The sequence below is a fragment of the Acomys minous genome (genome assembly GCF_964271855.1).
Source record: "Acomys minous genome assembly, chromosome: 6".
Taxonomy (NCBI): Eukaryota; Metazoa; Chordata; class Mammalia; order Rodentia; family Muridae; genus Acomys; species Acomys minous.
Genome location: NC_140487.1, coordinates 8215303 through 8237850, shown reverse-complemented (window position 1 = coordinate 8237850; position 22548 = coordinate 8215303).

Here is a 22548-nt window from a genome sequence, read left to right as displayed (position 1 = left end):
AAGCCACGGAGATAACATAAAATCCTTTATCTTTCCTTTGAGTCATCTTGAATTCTGGGAGTAGCGCAACATCTATGGACACACCAACACTCCCCATAGATGGGGAAATCTGTCAATGAGGGCAAGAGGCAGCCTCAATAATTAACAGATTAACCAACATTTTTTTTTATATAACCAGAAGCGAAAGAAATGATGAACCAGTTGTGAGCTCGGCTACATCTAGACCAGCACTGTTTAATGCTGCCTGTTGTTTACACTTAATCTTCATGTTAGTACCAGAAAGACTAACTTGAGGTCACTGACTTCTTTATGTTCTTCCTCCCAATGTGGCCTAACTGAATGGAACTCCTTTCTCTGCTTTCCATCACTCCTCATCTTTTCAGTTTATTTATTGGGATGGGTCACTGAGCTTATCTTGGTGTTTTGCTGGAATATAAGTTTAGGCTAAAATTTCAATAAGAAGAGTACGGCCTTAGAGGATCTCAAATCTGTCATAGAGAAATGTGCTTGATGAAAATTTTGAATTAAATAATATTCATACATTCTTGTTTGTTTTTATTATATTTTCTTTTTTACATGTACATTTATATTATACATTAAACTACATACAGCAAGAAGAATCAGGAAACAATCAGGAATTATATTTATCATACAGAACCAGATATAAGATTTCAAAATAGGATTAAAAATCAATATGTATATTCTGAAATACTAGAGGAAACAAAAACTTTACCTTATAATACATGGTTTAATTTGAAGCATGTGTTCAAGATTTTTTTTTAATTTTTATAGAAATAAGCATTTTAAATATCCAAATAAGCTACTACTATGATAACACATTGTTATGGATATTTTGGAGATTGCTACTTAGGGTATTATATGTTAACCCTGATAAATTGAGGACTTTTCATAGTCTTTATAATAAAATTATTTAATAAAAGATTCTGAAAGAAAGCTCAAAAACAATTTTATTAGAAATTTTAAAAGAACTGTAGGCCAGACAAGCTGTGAATATCAGCATCTGCTCTGAGGATGGAGATGGAAAAAGGAACTAACAACAAAACAACAACAAAAAATGTCTTTTGTAAGCAGCCACATGGTTAAAGTGAATGAAAGAAATAGTTTCATAGAAAATACTTTAGAACACCTAGGCTGTCTTAGAAAGCATGCCAAAGCTTTGGGGGGAAAAAGAAGGAAAATAAATATCAAGCTAAGAAAAAGTGAAAGGTATGCTTTTCTGAGTAACTTAGAAAAGTGGGCAAGCTTAACCATACGCTGCTTTATAAGTGACTCCACAAAGGGCAAGGATTTGGTAAGAAAAAGGTCATAAGCCATTATCCTATTCAGGAAGTATTCCAAAACTTTATGAGAGTTCACTTTCTAAGACGTGTTCCCTTAACAGATGTCTCAACTATCAATGAGAAGGCAATGGCATGTTTGTAACCTGAGGAACAATTAATTCTTTTTCTTTTTTTTTGTTGTTGTTGTTTTGTTTTGTTTTGTTTTGTTTTGTTTGAGACAGGGTTTCTTTGTGTATTCTTAGCTGTCCTGGACTCGCTTTGTAGACCAGGCTGGCCTCGAACTCACAGCGATCTACCTGTCTCTGCCTCCCGAGTGCTGGGATTAAAGGCATGCGCCACCACGCCCGGCTTTTGTTTGTTTTTTAGTAGTATATAGCTTTGTACTAAAAGCCTCCACAGATCCACAGCTTTTAACACTGCTGGAACAGTCATTCTGATGAGGTCACTTTACGCTCATATATGAGGTATGCTGAAATTAAGAAATGAATTTCACCATTTTACTCACTTCCCCATGAAAAATTTTGAGATTTGATTCTACCAATGTTAATCAAAAAGGATGAATGTCAAGATATCAAAGGTCCAACCTCACTTGTAACCTACACAGAGTAGTGTTTATCTAAGAACAGATAAGAGATCATATCTCCTTCTGGCATTTCTGGAATGAGAAACAAAGCCATTCATGGACTGACTTCCCTCCAAGATGTACTGTTGTATGAAAGTCTGAGATAAAACAAGCCTCTTAGATTTTTCCCCTCAGTTTCTTTTTAAAATTTTGATTTATTATAATTTATTCAGATTATATTCCAAATGTTATCCCCTCACTTGTATCTGAGCATTCCCACTCTCCCTCTTTTGCCCTTTTCCCCTCCCCTAGGCTTCTGACAGAAGGGGACCTCCTCCTCTACCATATGACCACAGGCTATCCAGTCTCATCAGGATAGCCTTCTTCCCCTTCCTTTGTGTGTCCACCAGGCCTTCTCACAAAATGGAAGTGTTCAAATCAAATTGCGGGTATCAGAGTTCATGACACAGGCATTGACCATCCCCTCCACAGCCCTGGAGAATGAGCTACCCATTTGCCTAAATTTCAACACGGGGTCTAGGTTTCCTGCATGGATTGTCCTTCATTGATGCAACAGTTTGTGCAGCCCTCCACCCTCAGTCCAGATCTGCTGGACTTGACGGTCTTCTAGTGGAGTTCCTGAACCCTCTGGAACTTTCCATACCCCCATTCTTTCATATCAATCTCAGCACTTCACCCAGAGTCTAGTAGTGAGTTCCAGCATCTGTCCAGTCCCCCACTGAGTGGAATCTCTCAGAGGACATCTATGTTTGAGCTAATAATTATAATTAAGTATATATCCACTTATAATTAAGTATATATCATGCATGTCTTTCTAGGTCTGGGTTACCTTACTCAGCATGATCTTTTCTAATTCCATGCATTTGCCTGAAGATTTCAAGATTTCTTTCTTTTTCATAGCTGAGTAGTATTCCATCGTGTAAATGTATCATATTTATTTAGCCATTCTTTCATTGAAATGCCATGTATTTTATACTAGTGTAAAACACACACACATATATGATATCATCATATATATGTTTACATATACATATATATGTATATGAGCTGAGAATTAATAATAAATTACTAATTGAGTTTAGAAATAAAAAGAATTACTCTCCAACTATCAAGAGAAATTTGACTTCTTGGTAAATTGTAGCCAATGAAACCAACATAGATTTCAGTTATTAGTCAACAATTGCTAAAATTGTGTAAAGACATCACTGTGTCCATTTCTGTTTCTGACATAGTTTACTTATGATATTAATATATTTTATATTATTTCATTATCATTTATATTCAAGGAACAGCAGAGAGAGCAGATTATCAGTTGGCCACGAATACATCCATCTATTATCAAAGTTAAAATAGTTATAATATCAGCAGTGGACATCCACCTACAATAAAAGGCAAACTGAAAAGAACGTTCCTCAAATAGTCCACTTTTGCAAAAGAATTATTCTCTATCTGAAAATTATAGTTAGTAACCTTCTTATTTAATAACCACTAGCAAGTGTTTGGATATTAACATGTGTCCTTGTTTCTCAAGCATTCTACGTCCTTTGTGAAGAATTCTCTCTTTAGCACTATATCCCATCTTTTTATTGCATAATTTAGTTTGGTTGTGTTTAATTTCTTAAGAACTTTGTATATTTTTTTATATTAGCTTTTTGTTGATTGTAGATCTTTTCCCATTCTGTCGGCTTTTGTTTGTTCTATTGACAGTGCTCTTTGCCTTACAGAAGCTTTTCAGATTAATGAGGTCCCTTATAAGTTGTAGATCTTAGACCCTGTGCTATTGGTGTTCTGTTCAGGAAGTTGTGGCTAAAATCAAAAATTCAAGTGACAGCACATGCTGGCAAAGATGTGGAGAAAGGGAATCACTCCTTCATTGCTGGTGGGAATGAAAATTTGTACAAGCACTTTGGAAATCAATCTTGAAGTTTCTTAGACAATTCAGAATAGATTTACCTAAAGACTCAGTTATACTACTCCTGGGCATATACCCGAAAGTTGCTCCACTATACAGCAGGGGCATTTACTCAACTATGTTGATAGCAGCTTTATTTGTAATAATGAGAAACTGGAAACAACCCAGATGTCCCTCAACCAAAGAATTATAAAGAAACTGTGGTACATTTATATAATGGAATACTATTCAGCTATTAAAACAAGGAAATCCTGAAACTTGCATGCAAATGGATGAAACTGTAAAAGAGGTAACAGAGATGATGACTGTCCTATGTGTCAATAATAAGTGGATAGCAAATATTGTTAAGCATGCAACAACGGAGGTATTTTTATGTGAGACCATTTGGAAGAAAACCTTTTATAGGTGCATTGAAAGATGAAAGAAAAAAAATTTTTTAATTTCTAAACCGAAAAGGTATATATCAGACATAAATGTCCTAGTCTAATGGGGATCTATGTAAATACCTTTGATATGTTTCTTACTAAAACTAACGAATCTGCCATACTGCACAAGCAGAAGGTTCAGGAAGAAACATCTTATTGTTGAGAGCAGAAACCAGAGCCAGAAAAGCACTTTCAGTCTCTACATTGCACCTGCATGGTTAGTGGTTGAGATGAAAAGGAGAATCCATATCAGAAGTTTCAGTGCCATAAAAAACAACCACAACAACAGCAACAACAAAACTACAGACTCACTCCTTTGTTCTTAACATCTCTGTGGCTTTCCTATTTATTCTGCTGAAGTGCAATGAAAACACTAACATTCCAGAAATATGGAGGAAAGATATAGTGGTATGAATAGATTGAAATATGAATGTTGTGTCAGGACGTGTTTTATTCTGTTTCCATTTAGAAGCTCTGATGGGATTTGTATTACAAAATGGAATATAAAATTAGCCTCAAGTTGCTAGTAATTTTTTCTCCTTATGCTGGAGACTCAATTGGAGAAAACCAATGGCAGTACAAAATTTGTTCAGATGCAGTTATTTTATAAGACTAAAATAATATTAGTAAAATTAAATTAAAATACAGATTTAACAATTATAGAGTTGAATTTTGCCTACAGAATTCTATGTGTTGTGGTATAGATACGGGTAGTACAAGAAAGACAAAACCTTAAATACAACAACAAAGACTATGAGCAGTTAGGTCGATGGTGCTCATATTAGATGAGAAGCAAACGATGGAGCTTTGTGACTACATTTTCAGGAAAGAAGTTTTCCCTCAAGGCCTTGCATTGGTGAAATAGAATTTGGGTCATCACTGCTGTATACACTATTCTCATGAACTAGTTGTTCTGATTTCCATATACAAATGAAAGTTTGTACTATTTGTCTTTCAGAACTTGGTTTATTCTTTTGCTCAAAATATTTTCTTAAGTTCCATCTACTTGGCCACAAATGACAACACTTTATTATTTGTGTGGCTTACTAGTATTCCATTGTGGATACATGTCACATTTTCTTTGGCTGGTCATCCATCAGCAGTTGATTTCATTTTTCAATGACATTCATCTCAGAAGTAATAAAACAAGACAATCATCAATTTTTTAAAAAACCACAAATTGTTGCCACAAACGCAGAAACTGGAAATAAATTTGCACATATGTAACCTAATAATCTTTAATATAAGAATTCAATTAGAGGAACATAGTCTTCTCAACAACTTACAGATATGCAAAGAAACTTGAAAATTAATTTTTAAAAGTTTACTTGGTAGTATTGGGAAGAAGTCTATGCAGAAAAAAATCTACCTAAAGTTACCATCAATATGTTCAAAATGTAGATACTAAAAACCTCATTTAATCATTCCTTCTTGGCAAAAGCTTTATGATTACATGCCAATAAATGTTTCTTTTTTCTTTACTTCTTGATCTGTGAGCAATTTTTTTCACATTTTACCTTCATTACTGTATCTTGACTTTCTCAGCTGATGGAGATGAATTTATAGGGAGATTTTTCTAGAAATGTTGCTAATAACCACATTGCTATATGTTCTCAACTCTTTAAAATCTAGGCTCCTAGGTGTTGATTAATAATCTTGTCTCTATATTATTTTCATGTAAATGAATAATTTTCTTTCAAGAAATATTTACTACTATATGTAGGGAATGGACATCTTTCCATATAGAAAGATTTTACTGAGGTTTTCGTTAGGATGGATTTATTTTAATGTGTTTCTCTTTGCTTCCCATGCCACTTTGTCCTACTCTATGAGCTCCCACAATGCAATCCTATCATTGACACTTTATTGACTGACAGTGTACCTTATATCAATATTTCATTGCATATTTGTTTCCCTAATGATGACTTGAAGTAATTGAATAGCAAAGTTAACATTTTGTGAGCAATATTTTAAAGGCTAAGTGAACATATTAAAAATAGAACAAATTTGGAAATTCTTGTGAAAACATAAGCCTCTAGGTCTGGGATGATGGTTCAGTAGTTGAAAGCACTGACTACTGTAATGTAGAAAGATGCCTCCCAGCTTTTCTACCTCTTTCTGAAGTCCCGCTAACTGGCTCAATTAAACTATTTGCCCAAACTTCTCTCCAAGATGAATTATTCAAACTGGCTTCCTACTGAATTGCTCTACCTGGCCTCACACTAATTCTGGGACTATGTTTTCCTCTTCCATCTCCTTCTCATTCTCTGGGTTGTTCTGTCTTCACCTGTGTCTAGCTTGTTCTCTCTTCAACCTGTCTCTGTCAAAACCTCCCCAGTAAGATACTCTCTGTAAAAACAAAAACAAATAACAACAACAACAACAACAACAACAAAATCTCTTTGCTTTTTCCCTGTGATGCTTTAAGTAGCCTCTCTTTTCTGTCTGTTTTCATGAGAGTTGTGAACAATTTATTGTTGACTCATTCTGATATGTCTTTCTCTGATTCATCTCTTTGTCTGCCCCACAATGAGATGTCACTTTCAAACATGAGCACTTTCTTCTATAGGCAAGTATTACCTTTATTGTTTGGGGCTAACGGTGTGTACTAAGGGTGTATGTACATTCCAGCCAGGTCACACTGTAAACCAGAGCATGTCTACATTCCTGCCAGATTGTAGACCTAGGTTTTTGCATACAACCCCTTACCAGAACAGTCATGATGATGGATTAAAGTTCCTCTACAGACTACTCCTCCAATGGACCCATAGTCAATTTCCACAACTATATATTGTCTCAAAATCATCTCTGACTTATTCACAGGGAATCAGATACATCTTTTGGACTTCTTGGGCAATAGACATGAAAATAAAATAATAAAATAAAATAAATAATATTTTAAAAGACAAGCAGATGTAATTGATCATCTTTTGAATTCTGAGTATGATTATTTTAGTGGTAACCCAAAATAGACTTGTCTTTGTTGAAAATTATATAGAAAATAACTGATAAAGGTAAAATCTGCATGAAATGTGGATATCAAGGTAAAAGTTATGACTATCATCTAACTTTCAGTGTTTTTTTATTGTTGGTCCTGATGTATTGTTGGACTTCTCTATGACACTGTAATATTAATATACAATATTATTTCATATGTGGGGTTTAGGAGACTGCATTGAAGAATATTTCACAAATAAGCCACAAGAATGTACATATGTGAATTGACATAAACTCATATACAACAGAAAATTATTTTAATTATAACATAATGCTTTTTATAACAAGTCGTAATCCAAATTTGAATACTCAATTCCATAAAGAGATGTGTCTTAGGTGTATATGTGTATGTGTGTTTTAAATAGTAATATATATATGTATATACTATACATATTTCATATATATGAAATACTAATAATATGAAAGTAATGTAGTATATATATTTTCAAGAATTTCATACATTGAAAGGAAATTCAGGTAGATGAAAGGAGAAGACATCAACCTTATTAAGTACAAGTACAATCAAAGACATTAATTATCCCAATGTTTTTAGAGTATCTGCAGGTCCTGATTGTAAATTCTTTAACATAATATACAGAAAAATACTGTATAAGACGATTAGTCATTAAAAGAAAATTGGTGAAAGTATAAGGATTATAAAAGACAGTTCTAAAATGGAAGGTCTATGCATGAATTTCCTGATTATAATTTCTAATAGAGCCCAAGGTAGATGTTCTGTGAAGTTACTAGACTTGAGGCACAAGCTCAGTGTTTCAGAATGATTCCTTGAGGACATCATTCTGGACAAACTGATAGCAAAACATCTATGAAACAATTTTAAGTTACATAAGATTAAAAACCTGGGAATTGTGATCTATTGTTAAAAAAAGACCATTTATAGTGACAAATTTAAATAAGCTCAGATTCTGGAGTCCACAGAAGAATTTTATAAAGCAGTTGTCATAACTGTGCTTTAAAAATATAGGAGGGGAAATTCAGTCAGAACAGGGGGAAAAAGGAAAAATAAATAACAAAAAGTTTATAAAAAGATTGTTTGAAACTTTTAAAACAGAAACATGTAGCATAATTCTAAACATTTTAAATCTGATGGTGAAAGATATGACAGTATGCGGCATAAAGGAGGTAGAGAGTGGTGAGTTTACCTCTGTCCTCTTTCTAAGTGGACATTTATCAGATTTCGCTGAGAGAACCTGCTAGGGATCCTCCAGATAAAACTCATGAAAATCTATAGCCTGCTTAAGGTAAAGCCCCCTCAACATGGTTCATTTTTCAATATAGTCATCACTTAGCATCCAGTCATTTGTCACGTGCAATTTAAAGTTACCTTATTAATAACAGTGCCATCTTTAGGGCTTCAGTAGCTGGGCTGTACTCCTTGAATATATGTCTTTGGAACCAACTGTTTATCTCGTCTTTCAGGCTTCTGAGAATGGGATAAAAGTCTACATTGTGATCTCAATTTTATGATGGAGCTGCATCTTTTAATTTTCAGTGTGCTTAACTTTGTCTTGTTGTAAAGGATAAATGTGAAGATTTTCAATTTTTTTCATGACACATTAAAAAAATACCCAGTATCACCTTTGAATATTTAAAAAGTCAAAATAAAGTACATTTAATTAACTATAGCTAAAATTAAAATATTTGTGTGATATTCTTTAATACATTATAATAGAGACAGCAACTTCTTATTAAATCTGTTTAGATTCAGTTACTATAATTTATTATCTAATTTTATAATTGGAATTATTAGATTTATATTAGCATTAGACAATTAGATAATTCTGTAATCATAACTTATATTATCATCAGAGGCAAAAACCTGTTTAATTCATCTTTAGCAGTAATACTGTGCTTTAGGGAAACTAAATTCAAAAATGTCAAAATGGTTTATATGTTGTACCAAATGTTCATTTATCACTTTATCAAAATATCCTGAGTACGCCCTAATAATATTTTAAATACACAAGATAGATCTCAGAATTAGCTGACTAAAGAAGGAACTCATTGTATTCATCCTTATCTTAAGTATATTTAAAGCTGGGGTTATTGGATTTTTCTAGCATTTCTACATTTTATTTTATTATTTGTAAGTGAAAATATTATCATGCTTTTCAAATTGCACTGACAAAGAGGGAAAATATTAAATAGAGTCTAGAGTTCATTGACTGTTCTTAGAGCCACCTGACCAGGGAAATGAGGACATCTTCCTGACTCTCCCTCCCGAGTCTTTCATAGCAGAAGAATCGGGAATGTAAAGAGGGAAAGCAATAGAAGTCTAATTTACCTGTGAATAACTAAAAAACAAAGTTCACAACATTTTCTTCATTGATAAATATGGAGATAAGCAGCCTTTCTCTTATAGATAGTGTATTATATAAATGAAATAATGGGCCCTGTGAGATCGATTTAATAAGTTCTGACATAATTTTGTGTTTTATAGTTTAAATGCAATCATGAATACAAATACTCATTTTACATTAGATTATGATTTTTTTTATTGAATTTAGGTAATTTCTGCATTTCACTAATGAAGTTTGTCTGATTAAATCCCATTCCCTTCTGTCTGTTTGAAAATGTGGGGAAAGAGAGAAAGCTTTACTCTCTTAACTCTCTGAACTGTGTTTGATAGAGTCTACCACATGGCCCTAAGCTGCTGTTGAGAGCTGCTAATAGGCCTAATAGCTCCATTGTAATTGTTTGGTTTTTTTCCTAGGGCTTTACTGGGAGGCTATTATCTCGGTCTCCACGCTATCTCAGAGATGGCTGTTTAAACAATGGAATTTTGTCAAAATAGGCTTTTACTGACAATTTTCTTTTCAATAATTGCAGCTGCTGCCATAGTGAACTCAGCTTACTTTTCCCTTTTAGGTGTCTAATGGTTCCCAGAGGCCTCTCAGGGATACTGTGAAGAATTTAATCCAGTGTTTTCCTGCCTTTAGCACCATGGCTTTTGCTATTGTTTGAGCTAGGTTGTCATGGTGTATGTAATTGTATTCAGGTTCATATAGACAATTTTAAATATATCATATGAGTCATTGTATTTCTAAATAGATATTATAGCACCAAAATCCTCACACAATAGATTTTGACTTCATTCAATTTGGTGTGCCATTCTGCCTCCTCCTGAGATGTTTAGAAAGACATATTATTATATATTGTCTTTCCCATATTAAAATGTTAGCAACAATACTGACTGCTATTTTTTCATTCTGCTGCCAATGCATATAATACACACATATATTAGGCTGTTTTTCTCTTGGTCACAGTCTTATGCTTCATAATTGAGTGAAGATTATGATTTATATTTAAGGAAAGCAGAATTAGAATTCTTAAAGGGGCTTTTGAAATGTTTCCAGAATCTAGTTCATTTCATAATCCCTCTGGCTACTGTTAAAGTTCACACAGCAGTTCTTCCATAAGAAAAATCACCATTTATGTTCTAACAATGAAAAATACTAAGTATCCATCACATAAAATTCCTTTAGCCACATGACTGGAGACTTCCATGGTAGCCATTGATTTCCAAACCCAAGAAGTTAACATAAGTACTAAAATTTTGTATTTTGAGAATGGTGCATTGGGAATGATTGGTGCTTTTTTCAAAAGCCTAAAGTTACAATGTATTTCCTTTTTATTAATTATTAAATGGAATATATTATAAATAGAAATGTGCTTGGAATGTGATACAATTTGTTTTGGCAATATACAGATGCCTAAATTAGACAATTAAGCTATTAAGCACTAAATGGTAACAATTTTCATTGAATACTGAAAGAAATAGTGTATTTGAGAATTAGTCTAATGGAAGTATAAATGAATACTTCTCCAACATTTTCAGATGCTATATTACCATAATATATTCTATAAATTTGCTAGTGAGATTAATGTTGTACATTTTTGTTCAACAAGTTTATATTTATACATATGAGAAGAGACAAACTCCAGTAGCATTTATGTAGGTAATGGAGCAAAAAGCAGGGATTCTCATTCTTAACCACATTGTTATTCATGAAGAAGGTGTTTAATTGGATAACTTGTCTTGTTATTATCTATTTTTATTACAAATATGACCTACTTTCTATATATAACTTTATTCATTTTCCCTTAGATAAGATTGAGTTAAAGTCACCGAAGCCATGTTTTCTTATCTATATAAAACAGACCACTGAGTCTTTAAACTCCTGACTTTATATTATCTCTTTGACTCTGGGCTATAACACCCATGAAATCGTCTCATGTCCTTTTTCTAGAATGTTCTGTACTGATTTCTATCTCAGAAACTTCTTGCATTTTGTGGCTAGGATAAAAGCTACTTGTTCCTTGATAATGAATGTAGAGATTCCAGGCCTTCACTCTTTTCCATGGAGTGCCAAGAATTCTCCATGTAGCATCCATTACTATATGGTCAAAATGCAATAGTAATCACCCAGAGCCTTCACGAACAGCATTGCTTTTCTTGTTTTATACACACTCTATGAATCCTGCCCACCTATGTGGACAGATGAGTGTGTAATGAGCAGTGTGTTTAGTAACATGAGATAAACAATGTCGCTGGATTACAGAATTTTAGATAGCTTTCTCCTTCCAATATTTCTTTCAATAGTCACATTGGAGGCAGAGATGAGATACAGGCTGCGTTTACATAGAAAATTCATGGAAATTAATACCATAGTGTATTTTGTCACCCTTTTTGGACCACATACATAGAATTATTCAGTATTGTTTTAATATCTTTTGTAGTAAGAATTATTTTGTTAGAAATCAAATTTTAGATAGCTGAGAATTTGACGAATGTCATCTCCATTTCCACAGACGCTGCACTCACTTAGATACTTCTGGCCAGTTTTTTAACAAGAATATTTGCAACCCTGTATACAGTTCATTTAATTTGAAGACCACAAATTGTTTGTCTTGTAATGTAACATATCAGTAAAATCTAAAACAAGAAAATATTCTAATGTGCTTTTCTTCCTTTTGTCATATTTTTTTTAAATATTTCTTTAATTTATTTAGATTACATCTCAATTGTTTCCCCCTCACTTGTATCCTCCCATTGCTCCCTCCCTCCTTCTTTCACCCTACACCCTTCCCCTAGGTCTGTGACTGAAGGGGACCTTCTCCCCCACTATATGGTCATAGGCTATCAAGTCTCATTTTGGTAGCCTGCTTATCTTTCTCTGAGTGCTACCAGGCCTCCTTACCATGGGGAAGTGGTCAAATATGGAGCACCAGAGTTCATGTCAGAGTCAGGCCCCACTCTCCACTCAACTGTGGAGACTGTCCAATCCATTGACTAGATTTGAATAGGGGTTCAATGTTTACTGAATATATTGTGCAGTAGGTTAAGCAGACCCTCCTGGGGTAGAGATCCACCCATCATGATGTTCTTCTTGTGGGTTTCTAGGACCCTCTGGATCCTTCTATTTCCCCATTCTCCAATATTTTCCTCACCTAGAGTCCCAATAGGAAGTTCCCGTATCTATCCCAATCTCCTAGTAAGTGAAGGCGTTCATGTGACATCCTTTTTGGGCTAGTACACAATTATAAGTGAGTATATACCATGTGAGTCTTTCAGGGTCTGGCTTAACTCACTCAGGATTATCATTCCTAGTTCTATACGTTTGCCTGTAAATTTTAAGTTTTCCTTGTTTTTTATAGCTGAGTAGTATTCCATAGTGTAAATGTACCACAGTTTCTTTATCTATTCTTCTACTGAGGGACATTTAAGTTGTTTCCTAGTTCTGGCTATTACTAATAAGGCTGGTATAAACATGGTTGAACATATGTCCTTGTTGTGTATGGTGGAGCATCTTCTGGGTATACTCCAAGGAGTGGAATAGATGGGTTTTGAGGTAGCCCTATTCCCAGTTTTCTGATAAAGTTCCAGATTGATTTCCAAGGTGGTTTGTACAAGTTTGCATTCCCACAAGCCTTGAAGGAGTTTTCCCCTTTCTCTTCAAGCTACTCCACAAAATAGAAATGAATGGAACATTACCAAACTCCTTGTATAAGGCTACAGGCACCTTAGTACCTAAACCTCACAAAGACTCAACAGATTTCTCTTATAAATATTGATGCAAAAGTACTCAACAAAATACTTGCAAACCGAATCCAAGAGCACATCAAAGAAATCATTCGCCATGAAGGTAGGCTTAATTCCAGGCATGCAGGGATGGTTCAATATATGGAAATCCATCAATGTAACCCACCATATAAACAAACTGAAAAAAAAAACCCATTTGATCTCCTCCTTAGATGCCAAAAAAAATTCAACAAAATCCAACATCTGTTCATGGTTAAGATTTTTGAAAGATTAGGGATACAAAGCACATACCTACACATAATAAAGGCTATATATAGTAAGCCAATAGTCAACATCAAGTTAAATGGAGAGAAACTCAAAGAAATTACTCTACCATCAGGGACCAGACAAGGCCACCCACTTTCTCCATATCTCTTCAGTATAATTCTTGATGTTCTAGTTAAAGCAATAAGACAACAAAAGGTGATCAAGGGGATACAAATGGGAAAGAAGGAGGTCAAATTATCCCTATTCCCATATGATATAATAGTGTACATAAGTGACCCCCAAAATTCCACCAGAGAACTCCTACAACTGATAAACACCTTCAGCAAAGTGGATGGATACAATATTAACTCAAAAAAAAAAAATCAGTAGCCTTCCTGTATACAAACGACAAATGTGCTGAGATAGAAATTAGAAAAACTACACTCTTCACAATGGCCACAAACAATATAAGGTATCTAGGAATAATTCTAACCATGCAAGTGAAAGACTTGTTTGAGAAAAAAAAACTTAAATCACTGAAGAAGGAAATTGAAGAAGATATCAGAAGAAGATAACAAAGATCTCCCTTGTTCATGGAGTGGGAGAATTCACATAGTAAATGTGGCCATCTTAACAAAGGCAATTTACAGATTCAATACAATTCCTATCAAAATACTTACATGATTTTTTAAAGACATATGAAATCCTCAATTTCATACGGAAAAAAAAAACAGAATAGCAAAAACAATCCTATACGATAAAAGATCCTCCACAGGAATCTCCATACCTGATCTCAAGCTGTACTATAGAGCAACAGTAATTAAAACAACATGGTACTGGCCTAACAACAGGCTGTTTGACCAATGGAATTGAATTGAAGACCCAGAAATAAATCCACACACATCTGGACACTTGATTTTTGACAAAGAAACCAGATCAATTCAATGGAAAAAGAATAGCATCTTCTACATATGGCACTGGTCTAACTGGATATCTACTTGTAGAAAAATGCAAGTAGATCCATATCTATCACCATACACAAAAATCAAGTCTAAGTGGGTTAAGGACCTCAACATGAAACCAGAAACACTAAATCTGTTAGAAGAAAAAATGGGGAGCCTAGAACTCATTGGCACAGGAGACAACTCCTGAAAAGATCTTCAATAGCCCAGGCTCTAGGTCAGCAATTAATAATGGGACCTCATGAGGCTGAGAAGCTTCTATAAGGCAGAAGACACTGTCAACAGAACAAAGTGGCAGCCTACAGACTGGGAAAAGATCTTCACCAACCCTCCATCTGACAAACGCCTAATATCCAAAATATAGAAAGAGCTCAAGTAATTAAAATCCCCCAAACCAAATAACCCAATTAAGAAATGGGGCTCAGAATTAAACAGAGAATTCTTAACAGAGGGACATCGAATTGATGAGAAACACTTAAAGAAATACTCAACATCCTTAGTCATCAGAGAAATGCAAATCAAAACCACCCTGAGATTCCATCTTACACCCATCAGATTGGCTAATATCAAGAACTCAATTGTCTTATATTTTCTTACTTTGGGTAAGGAATTACCCTGCATTTCAAATAAGAACAGCATAATTTAATTTTGCTTTTGCAATTTCACCTAATATCTCAAGATAAGAAAAATATTACTTTTTCTTAAGAATTTTATATCACTTATTTTGAAAACATTTTTGTTATTTAATTGTGGACTGAATAAATAAGAACAACCAAAATTACAGACTTAAAGGATGATTTGATTTCGCATGTGCAAGGTCTTCTTATATGTTGGTGGTTAATACTGTTCGAGAATTTCTCCAAGAAGTCATACTTAGCAATAAGAGCATCTTATTAAAGTCTCATGCTTATGAAGCTGTCATCATTCCTATCATCCTTTCATACAATAAGGGAAGTCTGATGAAAAGCAGGTAAATATCTGTATTATCTACTTGACATTTTGACAAGCACAATTTTGAGACCTTTCAGGCTGATTAGGATATCAAAACTGTCAGACATCGTGATGGTTTATGGATTGCTTTTTCTCAGGTGTGAAATAAAGGTTTTAGCTAAAATCCTGTATCCTATGGTTTTAAGTATAGACACAAATAACATGCTTGCCAATGGCATTATATTTGTTAATATTGTTAAAGGAAGCAGTACAAATATGCGTAAAGAGATCCTTTAGAAATGGATGCTGCCAAAATTTCAAACAAGTAGGAACTTCTTCTGTTTTTAATAGCCCTAACCACCAGTGATGAAGCAGTAGGTTTCCATTTTCTGTAAGTCGATTTTGAGAGCTCCCTGAGCACAAAGTGACTAATTAGTGTCAAACATACAAAGGCACTCAGTTATCTTTCTTTGGAACCCTAGAAAAGAATCAGCCACTTAAAACTTTTAACAAGTAGTTATTTTTTCAGTCAGAGGATTTCATATGAATTGGAAATATATAAATAAGGAAAAAATCCTAAAGATTTATTGACAGATTATTTTGGGGGGATTTTGCTCCTAATTTTTATAATGTCAAATGATTTTAGTAGCAACTATTGTTGTAATCATTTGCTTAAATGACTGAAGTGGTTTTCCTTTCCTAAGCTAACTTTTCTGCTCTATAAGCACAAATCAACTTGAAAAACAAGCATTATAAATAGTGAAATTATCATAACAAAAAATGAAATGTTGGTACTTTTATTTTATCCTGTAAACAGAAACAATGAGTTCATGAGCAAACTGAGCCTCCTACAGCCAGCAAGTGCAAATTGAATGAAGTAGTAACTGAAAGAACAGGTTTTCACTGTACAGACTAAGTATTAATGAGTGAATGACGAATCCAAGCTAAGTCCTCACACATCTTGAGTAAACAGAGCAGTGCTTGATTCTGAGAAGAAGACTCCACTACTCCTCAGTTACCAGTGTCCTGAGGAGAACTGAGCATATACCTCTGTTAAAGTTAATAGGGTACTACAAGATAGTGCCTTTCTTGGAGGGACTGGGAGGCCTTCACTTTGATGTTGTTAATTCTACAGTAATTCACTGTAAATAAAATCAGCTGGGAGGGGCTCACAGCAAGTAACTAAGCAACTACATTTCCCCATCTTTCAAGTTGTAATTGTGTAGAATTAAAAGAGTTTTTTTTTTATAAAGAATACTATGATATGCTACCCAAGCATGATAGATGTGAATGAACTTGACTACTTATACTAAGAATTGGAGAAATTACAAATTGTATGGAAAGTACAAAAAAAAAAACTCTTTATTGAGAGTCAGAGGTAGGAAAATATGATTTAGCAAATAGTGACATATTTACTTGAAAATAAAAACCAAAAAGGAATTTTTAGCAAACAAACAGAAAATTTAAAAATAATAAATGGAATGGTATGTCTTGGCTTATGCTTATAATACTGGTTCTCTGTAGGCCGAGAACTACATCAAAATCATCCTGGATTATAGGGATAGATTGAATCTCAAAAACAAAACAAAACAAAATATGGAGTGACCCTAACTGTAACTCCAAGCAATGGGTGTTAAAGAGCATAAAGTTAACACATCCTGTAGGCAAATGGGTCTCCCAGCAGAAGGAGTGAGACACCAACCCACACTTAAAGCCTTCAACCCAAAGTGTGCCTTGGCTACAAGAAGCATTGTGTCAAAGACTGAACGGAGTTAGAGAGAATGGCTAGCCAGTGACTGGCCCAGAGGGAGACCCACTCAATGGGAGAGGGTAGACCACTGCCACTGTTAATAATACTCTGCTATGCTCACAGATAGGCATCTAGCACAACTGTCTTCTGAGTCTTTTTCTGGCAGCTGTTGGAAACAGATTCAGAGACCCAAGGGAAAGCAATGGGGGGAGATCAGAGAGTGCTGTGGAAGAGTGGGAGGAAGGACAGATGGAACAGGGCCAAGGACACCACAAGAAGATCTACAGAGTAACCTAACCCGGATGCATAGGGGCTCACAGAGACTGAACCACCAACCAATGCTCTTGCATGGACAGAACCTAGCATATGTATGTGGCAAATGTGCAGCTTGGTTTTCAGGTAAGTAGTCCTCTAACAATGGAAGTAGGTGTTGTCTCTGAATCTGCAACCTACGGCTGGTCCACTTTTCCTAGCTGGGATACCTTGTCCCTCCAAAGTGAGAGAGGGTATTCTTAGTCCTGCAGTGACTTGAGATACCAGGATGGATTGGTATCAATTAGGGCCTCCCCTTCTCTGGGAGGGAGGAGGTAGTAATTGGAGGAAGGGACAAGGGTAGGATAAGAGGAAAGGAGGGCAGGTGAGAGGATCAGGATGTACAATGATTAAATACATACATACATACATACATACATACATATATACATCATACATACATCATACATACATCATACATACATACATACATACATACATACATACATCAAGGGAAAAACAGCAATGGAAAATATTAAATATAAATTATAGAACTGAAAAATAAAATGAACACAATGAAAATGTGCTAAATGAAAGATGAATGAATCAATGATTCAGCTCACTGATTAATAATGACTTAGTCCCTCTCTGTCTGTTCCTCAGCTGCCTGGCCCATCTGAGATACAGAGAGCAAACCATCAGAGATGAATTGGGTGCTGGCCACAACCTACGTTAGCCTTCATCTCAAGGAGGCCTGTAGAACACCAGAACAGCTTTGGGTTTGGATCTTTCTCTGCCCATTGCTTTCTGGCATGACCAATCCAGGAAACAGAGAGCAAACCTGAATAGGAGACCTGTGGGATGCTCAAGCAGTTTTGGGCTTGGATCTTTCTCTATGCTAGCTCCACGCCAGCCTGGCCCATTTGGGCCACAGACAGTAAACCAACAGAGGTGAGTAGGGCACTGGACACAACACACATTGTCGATCATACCAAGAAGGTCTGTGGATCACATGAGCAGCATTTGGCTTAGAGCTCTCTCAGCCAGCTCCTCAGCTGCTTGGCCCAACTTAGATACAGACAATGAAATCAGCAGAGCTGAGCTGCGTACGGGCATCAACACCCATTGTATGCTACCCTGAGGAGGCCTCTGGGTCACCCTAGCAAGCAGCCTTAGGCCTGAAGGTCTCTTTGCCTGCTCCTGACCTGCCTACCCCACCTGGGACAGAGACAGTAATCCCATAGGACAGACCTCCAGGCTTGCTAACATCAGAGACAAGCAGATGACTAAAGACCAGAGCAAGAAGAGAAGCAACAAAATGCAGAGCCACAGACATCACCAGGAACCAGCAGTCCTACCACAGCAAGCCATGGAGACACTAACATCCCTGAAGGACAAAAGAAAAGTTTAAATCTGAGGTAAGGAAAATGACAGAAGCCCTGAAAGAGGAAAATAAAACTCTCACAGAAATATAGGAAAATACGTTCAAACAGATGAAGGAATTAAATAAATCTGTAAAGATTTACAGGAAAATACAATCAAATGGGTGAAAGAAATGAATAAAATTATTCAAGACCTAAAAATAGAGTTAGAAGCAACAAAGAAAACATCTTCAGCAAGCCTGGGGTTGGTAAACCTAGGGAAGGGAATGGGAAGTGCAGACACAATCAACATGAACAGGATACAAGAGATGAAAGAGAGAATCTCCATGTAGAAGACACAGATGAAGTAATCTGTGCATCAGTCAAAGAAAATGGTAAAACTAAAGAGTTTCTCACAGAAAAAAATCCAAGAAGTCTGGGACACTATAAAAATGCCAAGCCTAAGAATAATAGGAATTGAAAAAGGAGAAGACTCGAAGATCCACGGCCCAGATTTTATTTTCAACAAAATCATAGAAGAAAACATCCCCAGCCTAAAAAAAGAGATGCCTATAAACATAAAGAAGCCTACAGAACTCCAAATAGATTGGATCAGAAAAGAAAAATCTCCCACCACCTAACAATCAAAATACTAAATGAAAAGAACAAAGAATATTAAAAGCTGCAAGAAAAAAAGTCCAGGTCACATATAAAAGCAAAGTTATCAGAATTACACCTGACTTCTCAACAGAGACTATGAAAGCCAGAAGTGCGTGGATGACAGATGCCATGCAGACATTAAGAGACCACAAATGACAACCCAGATCACTATACATAAAAATATGTCCAATCACAAAACATAGAGAATATAAGATATTCCACAACAAAACCAAGTTTATTCAGTACTTAGCCACAAAACAGCACTAAAGAAGATACCAGAAGGAAAACTCCAACCCAAGGAGGCTAAATACACCAAGGAAAACACAAGAAATGAATAATCCTACATCTGTGAAACAAACAAAGAAACAAACAAAAAAAAGAGGTAGACATACTCTCTACCACCAACATAAAACAAAGAAACAAAGCAAAAAACAGGGACTAATAATTACTTGTCATAGGAGAATGAAAGTGAAAATAGGACTCCTCATTCTGCTTCATAAAAGAAACACATCTCAGCAATAAACATAACCTAAGCCTAAGCCTAATCTCAGAGTAAAGGGCTGGAAAAAGTTATTCCAAAGAAAAGGACCAAGAAACAAGATGGAGTAGCCATTTTATTACCTAATAAAATAGACTTTCAGCCAAAACTTTTTAGAAGACATGAGGACGAACACTTCATATTCATCAAAGGAAAAGTACACAGCAACGTGACATCTCAATCCTGAACATATACGTCCCAAACATTCATGTTTGTAAAGAAACATTACTAAAGATTAAATCACGTATCAAACCCTACACATTAATAGTGGAAGACTTTAACACCAACTTTCAACCATGGACAAATCATAACAGTAGACACTAAAGAAATAATGAATCAAATGGACCTAACAGATATCTATAGGACATTTTCACCCAAACATAAATGAATATATCTTCTTCTCCACACCTCACAGAACCTTCTCCAAAAATGACCATTTAATTGGTCACAAATCAAAACTCAACAGATATAAGAAGATCAATATAACCCCTGCATTTTATTAGACCACCATAGATAAAAGGTATAACTCAAAAAACAACAGTAACAATTGAAAGTGTACAAACTCGTAGAAAACAAACAACTCCCTACCAATGACCTCTGGGTCAGCGATGAAAAAGGAAAAAAAAAAAAAAGAAATTAAAGACTTCCTATAATCCAGTGGAAATAAAGGCACAAAATACTCAAACTTATGGGAAAAATAAAAGCAGTGCTAATAGGAAAGTTCATAGCTCTAAGTGCCTTTATAAAGAAAATAGAAAGATCCAACACTAGCAACGTAACAGCACACCTGAAAGATCTACAACAAAAAGAAAAAAAAAACAAGGAAGAATAGATAATAGGAAATCATCAAACTTCAGGATGAAATCAATATGTTAGAAACAAACAACAGCAACAACAAAATAACAAAACAAAAAATTCAAAGAATCAGCAAAGCCAAGAGATGGTTCTTTGAAAAAATCAACAAGATAGACAAATCCTTAGCCAACCTAACTAATAGTCACAAGGAGAATATTCAAATCAACAAAATCAGAAACAGAAAGGAGACATAACAAGTGGGACAAAGGAGCTCCAAAGAATCATTAGAGGGCTAATATCCAAAATATATAAAGAACTCAAGAGATTAAACACCACCAAACCAAATAATCCAATTAAAAAGTGGGGTACAGATCTAAATAGATAATTCTTAAAAGAGGATTATTGAATGGATGAGAAGCACTTAAGGACATGTTCAGTGCCCCTAGTCATCAGGGAAATGTAAATCAAAATGACTCTGAGATTTCACCTTACACCTGTGAGAGTGGCTAAGATCAAAACCTCAAGTGACAGCAAATGCAAGCAAGGATGTGGAAAAGCAGAACACTCCACCATTGCTGATGGGAGTAAAAACTTGTACAACCACTTTGGAAATCAATCTTATACTTTATTAGAAAATTGGGAATAGTCCTACCTCAATACTCAGCTATATTCCTTCTAAGATTATACCTAAAAATTGCTCCACCATATAACAAGGACACCTGCTCAACTATGATCATAGCAGCTTTATTTGTAATAGCCAGAATCTGGAAACAAGCCTTTTATTCCTCCCAGTTCCTCCCCAACCCCCCTCCCCACAGAATATTTGCCCTTTCTGTCTCTCCTTCAAGAGTGAACAGTCTTGTAAGAGATAACAACAAACATAACAAAACAAAATATAATAAAGTAAAAGGTATATTATCATATTAAAGTTGAACAAGGAAAACCAACAGTAAAAAAAATGAGTCTAAGAGAAGTCGAAAGTATCAGTGGCGCACTAATTTACCCACTAAGGGTCCCATAAAAACACTAAACTGAAAATAGTAATATCATGCAGAGTGACTGAAGCTGGCCTTGTGCATGCTGTTTCCATATCTCTGAATTCATATAAACTTTCCTCAGTTGATTTAGAGGACCTTGTTTTCCTAGTGGACCTAATTCCTTCTGGCTTTTACATTCTTTTTGCCACTTCTTCCACAGGATTCTGTTCTTTGAGTGGAAGGAGTTGATAGAGACATCACATTACAACTGGGTGTTCCAAGGCCTCCTTCTCTCTCTTTCTTCTATTTGTGTGGCTATGAGTCTTTCTATTTCTTTCCATCTGTGAGAGGCCAAAGATTATCAGATGACGAATGAATCATTACTGATCTTTGAGTAAGCAGAATATCATTAAATGTCATTTTATCACTCCTTTCTTTCTTTAACCCATGTATTTGGTTTTATTCTAGGTCCCTGGGCTAACTAACCTCTGTTACATGGTCCCTGAAGCAGTGTCAGACATGAGCCCTAAGTCAAATCAAACGTTGACTGAATATTCCCCCAAGCTTTGTGCCACCATTGCTCTAGCATATTTTGTAAGCAGGAAGTCATTTGACATCAAAAGGTTTATGACTTGGCTGGGTTTTCTTTCATTCCTTGGTATCCTGCAGAGCACCTCTCATAGTAAAGGCACCAGGACATAGGAGGTGAAGGTTCTAAGTAGGCACCACCTCCACCTTCCCATGTTTAGTGCATTATGTCGGTGCTGCCTTCAGGCAATGCAGCCTTGATCTCAG